Source organism: Python bivittatus, unplaced genomic scaffold, assembly GCF_059951505.1.
Source record: "Python bivittatus isolate LINGU-HERP-01145 unplaced genomic scaffold, Pbiv_v1 ctg000000_np1212, whole genome shotgun sequence".
Lineage (NCBI taxonomy): Eukaryota > Metazoa > Chordata > Lepidosauria > Squamata > Pythonidae > Python > Python bivittatus.
Window position 1 is genome coordinate 5353530 of NW_028277028.1, and position 6701 is coordinate 5360230.

At 40.2% G+C, this 6701-nt stretch overlaps 1 long non-coding RNA gene across 1 annotated transcript; it reads right to left on the minus strand.

The window, feature by feature from the left end:
• Positions 1–336: 336 nt before the first annotated feature.
• Positions 337–6695, minus strand: LOC112540564 (uncharacterized). Its single transcript, XR_003084655.2, has 3 exons — positions 5718–6695; positions 4078–4157; positions 337–2442 (listed from the first exon to the last, which is right to left on the minus strand). It is a non-coding gene; the product is annotated as an uncharacterized LOC112540564 (long non-coding RNA).
• Positions 6696–6701: the final 6 nt, after the last annotated feature.

Below are 6701 nucleotides of genomic sequence, written 5' to 3' on the forward strand. Positions count from 1 at the left end.
CATCAAGAAATTGCTGTCCATTGTTATAAATTTAAAAAGAAAACATTAACAATGGTACAACTAACCATGAAATAAGGACATCTTACACATGGACTGAGGACAAGATGAAGGCAGTATCATGGGCTGTGGCACAATAAAGATGTTGCCAGGGGGTGTTCAAATCTTATGCAAGTGGGGAGAAGTCCTCAGTAAATTAACACATGATTTTTTACAGAACACTTAACAGAAGAGAAAGCAATCTTGTGTGCATGTGGCAAATACTCAGAGTATCTTCGCGTAATATATTCAAGCCAGTTTGAAGCTGACTTTAGATCTGCCCAAAATATCTGACAATCAAATAGGCTTTTTTCTGTCCAGTGCTAGTTTATTTGAATCTGGAACAAAGCTGGGCATTTTCTGCAACACTACAGCCGAATGGAGCTTGTAAACTCACTGCTTAAAATTCCTTTTTCAAGAATCCTCCCAGCTCTAGTATTCATTGGAGTTTTAATTCTTTCTTTCCCCAAATAGAGACTTATCCCATTTTTGGAGCCTGAAGTATACTTTTATTACTACCTCCCTGCCCCCATTACAAACACAAAACATTAGGGAAGTGCTTAACTGCAAAATGGTTGTTTCACCTCAAGGATTTTAAATATAACAAATTGTGTCAAAGTCCAAGCAGCTTGCATTTTTTTTGTTTTGCAAAAATCATTCCTTGTATCCCTCCCCATAACTTAGCACATGTATTAGCCATGATTTGTTTAGGCTGATATTTTGGCTCAATAAGAGCTCTCCATCACAGTCACATTAGTGCACATTACTTCCATCTGTAAGTCAACAGAAAGATATACCAGCATAACAGTATATCTGCCTTAGCAATAAGACTGGCAGCTGGTGCTGTCCATTCAGTTTAAGTGTGGGAAAATTAAGGGCAGCAATTAGTGGATTCCCTGGCAGTGTTTCCCTTCCCACCCAGCATCATCTGCTGGCAGAACAAACCACCACTGTTTTGTCCTTAATGTGTGATGGGTAACTGCGGATGGGTGCTTAGGACTAAGGCTTTAGCCACTCAAGTTATTTGAGTGGCAGGTACCCAGCATTGTAGTTATTCATGCCCAGGATCTGTCACTTGGACTATTTCTGAAAACTATCTAGAAAGACTGCTAAACCCATGCCAAACAGTAAACAGGTCTGTGGAGCTGGAGGAAGGGGGCATTGGATCAAACATGATTGAGCTGTCTCAGTGCAATGGACAATTACCTTCCTCTTTCATTCTGTGCCCCTCCTCTGTGCCTATGATCTGTCACTCATGCTAAAAGGGAAAAGAAACAGAATCCTTGAGCCAGTTTGGTCTAGTGGTTCAGGCACCAGGCTAGAAACCAGGAGATGGTGAGTTCTAGTCACGCCTTAGGCATGAAAGCTGGCTGGGTGACTTTGGGCCAGTCACTCTCAGTCCAACTCACCTCATAGGGTTGCTGTTGTGGAGAAAATAGGAGGAGGAAGGACTATGAGGTATGTTCATCACCTTGAGTTAAAGATGGGATAAAACAATCTAAAAAAAATTTTACCCAACTTCCAATATATATCAGACGGATAATACTCAAGGGAATGTCAGTGCTGGCAGCAAATGACCATGGCCAGCAGCACAATGAAAGGTACCGTGGCATTCAGAAATAACCTTGGGTATCAAAATAATGATACCAACCCCCCAAGGAATAAAAAGAGTAACAATTATGGTAACATGAAAACACTATTTTATGGTTTAAATCGTTTTTCAAAAGAGAGGTAAAGCGCTCTTTCATAAGACTGCTGTGTGTTTAACACTCTTCCAAAAGAGTACTAAACCCATGTATATAAGAAGCCCATGTACTGTCCAAGTAGGCATTACACAAGCAGACATATCTACTTGTATCAAGTCTGACACTCCAAACCAAACATCCATGGAGGGTAAATACCCAGTAACTGGCAGGACCAGATGTGCCCTGTGACAGGTAGATGATGTGTGGCAGGTGCATGCTGACTTACTGAACTTTGCAGCATAGCCTGTCAAAGACATTTACTAATGGGATGATACCTAGGATTATACCATTCTCTGAATTCTCCCAATAAGATTGTATTTTAGTCTAGGCTTTTATTATGCAAATGTTGTGCTTTATTTAGATAATTTTATGGTGGATCCAGATATTGTCTTCTATAGTATCTGCACAGCCTTATTGGAATGACTACTTTCAGGCCTTCCCCACTGCTAATAAAAAGTGCTATCCATCCATTTCTGAGTCAGCAAAAGTCTATACCAGCCCCAATTGCTGCCTTCTTTGCCAGTCCCCATCCTGCTTCTGCTGCATCTGTTTTGCTTTATTGCTGAATGGTAGTGTCCTGTTTTTGCAACTGCAGCATGGGATAAGCAAACACACTGGTTGATTCCTCCAGCTTTGCTATCCTCCCTCTTTTGCACACCACCTGGGAAGAAAAACATCAACAATCATGATGCTACAGGAGGAATGGGGCTAATATGGCTGTGAAAGATTTATACAAACTGAAGAGAAACCCGAGTATCTGGCTACAGGATTCTGGGCTCTTCCCAACAGCTACATTAAAGATCTATTCACTAGTCCTTGAGCTGACAGAAAAGTATGCTGGCATAAATTATGCTGCCCAATTGCTTATCCCTACTGCAACTGTAAGGAGGCTGACAAAGGCTGCAGTTTTTCTTGTGGACCAAACTAAGGACAGAGATTGGGGGGTTCCCCCAGCTTTGTTTCCATTCTCATCTGCTGGCGGGAAACAGGCATCAATCACTCTCTTTAAAATGTAGAGTGAGACAGCATTGGATGAATATAAGTGGAATTCTACTTATAATAAGTAGATTGGCATGTTTTCCCTCCTGTCAAGTTGTCTGACCAACTGGTGGCTGAAATGGAGAGGAGCTTGGGGTGAAGAAACAGCCCTGATGTTCCTGCTTGACACAACTCTTCCTCCATGTCCAAGACCTCACTTTGGCTATTTCTCAACACAGATCTAGCATTCTCCTGAAAGAGTGCCAAATCCACGTCTGAGAATAGGTCAGCTGACAGGTCACAGACAAGGAGAAGGGGCAAAGAGTAAAGTGGGAGGGAGCTGTGCCAATGCTCCTGCTTAGCACAATCCCTTTTCAATGCCTACAATCTGTCAACTGGGCTATTTCTCAACACAAGTCTCGGACTCCTCAAAACTAGCCTGGCTGACAAGTCAGAAGGCACAGGAGGGTCATAGGATGAAGTAGGAGGTAACAATAACAAGCAAGCTCTATTCTCTCCTAGTGCTACAAGGGAATATCAGTGCTGGCAGCAAATGATGAGACCAAGGATTCCAGTTCTGACCTCATGGTTGGCAGCACTTGGAAATAACTGGTTCATGGCCATGGAGAATATGTAATTGTCATTGGGCTGCAATGGCTCTATCCCTCCAGTAATAAAAACAGTAAAGAGTACAGTCACATGAAATCCCTTGTTGACAGAAGCAAAAGAAAGCCTGTTATGCATCCAATAGCAACAGAATTAGCAACACAGCTGGCAGAATCCATCTCTTTCCCAGTTTAAACAAATTTTCTAAACAGCACAGAACTAGCACTTTCAAAAAAGCACTGAACACATGATTAAAATACTTGTCTAGTGTTCTTTCAAAAGCGCACTAAACCTGCATTTACAAGAATCCTGCATAAATCCTGAGAAATGCTTTGGAAAACACCAGTCAGAAGACAGTTAAGTGATTTTTTTGCAGCTCAAGACAAAATGCCATGAAAAGCAGTTGCCAGTGATGAGGTGGAATATGGCCAGTAAGAGCTAGGGAGCTACCAAATCATTGGTGAAGCGTGCCAGATTATACACACAGCAAAATTTCTATTTGGAGGAGAGGGAAAATAGTACTTTAACAATGGAACACCAAAAGATACATTTAAGATGCCTCAGCTAAACTGGGGATGAAGCAAAGGCAATATCATGAAGGCATGGCAGAAAAAACAGCTGTTTTATTTTAACAGAAAATTTTTTTTATGGCTGTCCATATTATATACAATAACCCTTGTAACTAACAATCAGTTATGGGGCATGCTCATACCATGGTTGGGGAAGTGAGGAAGAACTCCATCTACCATCTCCGACTTCTGCCTGTGCTCCTCCCCTCCATTCTAGCATCACCTGAGTTAAATCATTAAAAAAAAAGAAACAGATCAGAGTCATGGAGGGAATCACAAGCAGCACTTTTAGTTAGGGTTTTTCTCCTCTTACTTTACCCTAAACTGTAAATTATATGTAACGAATGCGTGTTTTTGTGCTATAATCAGAAGGCAGGGGGTTGAAGGATTGGTCCCATCATTCCACTGTTTTATTGTTTTAACTTTGTTCAATAAAGACCATAGAATTATAATGCTTAGAGCCCTGCTATTGTGCAAATTTAACAGATCACTGGCACAGTGGTTCAGAGTCCAGCTTTTTAGGGATACAACAGTAGAATGGCAGCAGGCAAAGCTAACCTGGTACCTGAGAAGATTATGTCCATATCAGTCTGAAATGGCAAAGAAGCATAACTTTGACAAAACTACTACTGGTTACTGGCGTTCAACAAAGGTGGGAGGGAATAGTAACAGGTTTTTTGCAGTTTGCAGCTGCCATTGAATGATGGCTACTTAAAGGGAGAAAACACAGAAAATATTTTAACATCAATGCAACTAAGAATGACTTAAGGCTATCTTATCTCACCGCTGGGGAAGAGATGAAGGCAACATCATAGGGACTGGCAGAAAAAGGATGTTGCCAGCATATGTTTGTGCCATGATTAGGTACCAGTGAGGAAAGGGCAGAAGTCTGTGAAATCACAGTGCCATCGTGTGGTAAAATATTAGATCAAACAAAATTCAAAGGAAATTTTTAACACACTGGTAGAGATTTGAGGGTCTGCCTTCAAAGCTCCCTTTAAACCTGAAAATTGGATGCATAGTATACAAATCATAACTGTAGTAAATCCCTAAACTAATTTTTAAAAACTTTATCCAAAAAACTAGGGAAATCTTCTGCCCTGTGATTTGGCCCATCCCCTATGTCCCTCACTGCACCTACATATTATAGATGCTTAGTTTCCAAAAGTTGTCTACAGCTGCTTTAGCAGAATGATCCAGTTCATTCTGCAGTCAAAAGCTTGATCATTGTTAAAAATATTTATATTTTAAAAGTTCCAGAAGTTCAGCATGAGATGAACTATTTTTTTTCAACCACAGAAAATATGTAATACTGAATTTCACAAGAATTCTTAAAATTAGCTTCTGGGAATCCACTCCTACACCACTTACCACCTGAATATTCACCAATGGCCATGTACAGGCAATCTTATTTTGGCTAGAAGCTACACTTTAAAAAAAAACTTTTTTAGCATACAAAGGACACAGTACTAACATGATTACATTGCTGGAGGTGGATGATTTTTCAGCTTTTTTGCCTTTGTTTTTATAGGGAATTGAGCTGTTATTTTTAAGTTAATAGTTATATTAGGTGTATTAGCAACTGCTTTCCCATTTCTACAATAGTACTGTATAATAGCAGGTATACAAAAACAAGACCTGTATCATGATTACAAGTTAATTTAATTAACCATGGTTGTGATACTTATCAAATTTATATTCCACCAAAATTGTAAATAGACTCCACTAACAAGAAAGCAATAATATAAATATCCATGATAAAAACATACTGCATACAACTTACCACAGTATCTCGCATCAATTGTGCAAATAAGGTTTGAATATTGTACAATAAGGGAATTTGTGTCCCTCCAGGTGCTGCGGAACTACCCTTTGAACTTTTGCAATCAGCATAGTCAGGTATGGTGGAGGTAGCCAGTGATATCCATATTGCTATTTTATCATTCTGCATCATGGTCCATTGTAATCCTGTATTCAAAGACATCACCTCTTACAAAGATCAGAGTTTTAAAATATATTTTTCATTGAAACATTTTACTGATAAGTTACAACAAACGAACAGTGAATATGCAATAGGTCATGGATTAACAGATTATTTTGGAACTGTGTTGTAGCCACACAAAACAAATATTGCTCAGATTAAGGTAAACACACATCCTGGGGTTTCCTTCGCATGGTGCATGATAAATAAAAAATCCTAAACCAAATCAAAAGGCAAGCTCTTGGCATAACTTCAAACTTTTTTCCTCTTGGTAGGAACACACAAACAACAAGAAGGTAAAACAGATAAAATCCCTAAGATGAGCCTCATATTCTTCCGGGCCTTTGAAAAAAAACAAAAAACTTCCCAATCTAACTTTTTTTTTTTTAATCTGCACTCAGTCGTTACCGACTCTGCAGTAACTGCTTTTTTGGACGAGTGCTTTGCAGTTTTCAAGGCAAGGTGTTTCGGAAGTGGTTTGCAGTGCCTCCTTCCTAGAGCAGAGCCCAGCTGACGAGCGCAGGAGGCGGGGTTTCCGTTGCTTGTTGGTGGTCTCCCATTCAAATACTAATGAGACTCGACCCTGCTTAGTTTTTCCAAAGCAGCCAATGAACGCTAGACAAATGGGCTTATGGGGAGCGTGCGATGGACTCCCATATAATCACTGACACTACAAGGACAACTGGGAAAAAAAATTAAACGCTTCTCAGGGGCGCGCTTTCAAAGGTCGACTTCGGGGGAAGCGCGACTTTCTCAACTTTCCGTTTTGCTTCCGGGACACCGTTG